Raw genomic sequence first — 1,154 nt, forward strand, 5'->3', positions numbered from 1 at the left:
TTTAGGGAGTCAATGTAGTGCAAGATTAATCCAGATTAAACTGTTTGGCGGCACTCACTCGGCTGTTCCCCCTTTTGTCCCCTGGAACGGCTGGGGGTGTGTGTGTGTTCCTTCGGCTGCTCATCTGAATATGTGTGTTGTGTGTGTGTAAAGCAGAAAAGGTGTAGCAGGAGGTATTGAAGCAGTACACACTAATAATAATAATAATAATAATAATAATAATCACATTTTATTATTACCTTTTAACAGTGCATTTAAATTTCCCCCCATAAAAAATAGGTTTTTTTTGTTCCCCCCTTTCCCTCCTTCTTTAAGAAATTACATTTGAAGTATTTTCCTTTCCCCCACCAGGATAGGAGCAGCTGTTTCCTTATGGAGAACTGTTCAAAGCGTATACCTGTAAGTTTGTTCCTTGCTATTCCACACTGTACAGTAATAATAATTTCATTTCTCATACAAATATTATTAATTGTCAGATAGCTGTATCAATTCTCTCTTGAATATTTTTGTTGCACAGTATTTATTTTCTATTTTGTTTTTTGCACCTAAATTTGAAAATAGAATATTTCCCTCCTCTGTTCTCCTCTCTCTGCTGATCCTGCACATTTAATATTTTGGGTAAAATTCATACAAAAATGTAATCCCTTCTTGGCAAGGGATTTCAAGAGATAATTGAAACAGTTTTCTCTAAAAAATGTATATATTATGAAATAAAGTTTAAGAAAAATAACTGCATGGAAGCCTTGTTTTAAATATGCTGACAGGCATCAAACATGTTTCTAAACCCAACATCCTATGAGGAAAAAACGTGGAAATAAATTGCAGAGAAAAAGAGCCAAATAATTTTGATATTTAAGCTAGTATTTTAGCAAATGTTCCATATATGAATTGGTTTGAATATGTGTGGGATCTCCCAGAGATATATGCATGGTTTAAATATTTGATTCCTTTCTTAAGGTTCCAATATATTAATTTAGCTGTACACAAATCTGTTACAAATTTTCCTAAAGATGTTTAGAAAATGCTTAAATAGGATAATTATTTAGAACTCAATTAAATGGATTTTTAAATATAGAAATACAGTGGCATGTGTCTGTCTATTATCTATCGGCCATCTAACCAGCTAGTTCTAAAGTATTGGAAAGCAAAGATAA

The 1,154-nt window shown here is 32.7% G+C and overlaps 1 protein-coding gene across 1 annotated transcript in view; it reads left to right on the forward strand.

Moving 5' to 3' along the window:
- Positions 1 to 380: 380 nt before the first annotated feature.
- Positions 381 to 1,154, forward strand: part of ZFHX3 (zinc finger homeobox 3) — a 350,144-nt gene continuing 349,370 nt past the window's right edge. The window contains exon 1 of the mRNA XM_081018497.1: positions 381 to 399. The gene's annotated coding sequence lies outside the window, so the exon portion shown is untranslated. The remainder of the gene's footprint in view (positions 400 to 1,154) is intronic.

Source organism: Podarcis pityusensis (genome assembly GCF_964106645.2).
Source record: "Podarcis pityusensis genome assembly, chromosome: 8".
NCBI lineage: Eukaryota > Metazoa > Chordata > Lepidosauria > Squamata > Lacertidae > Podarcis > Podarcis pityusensis.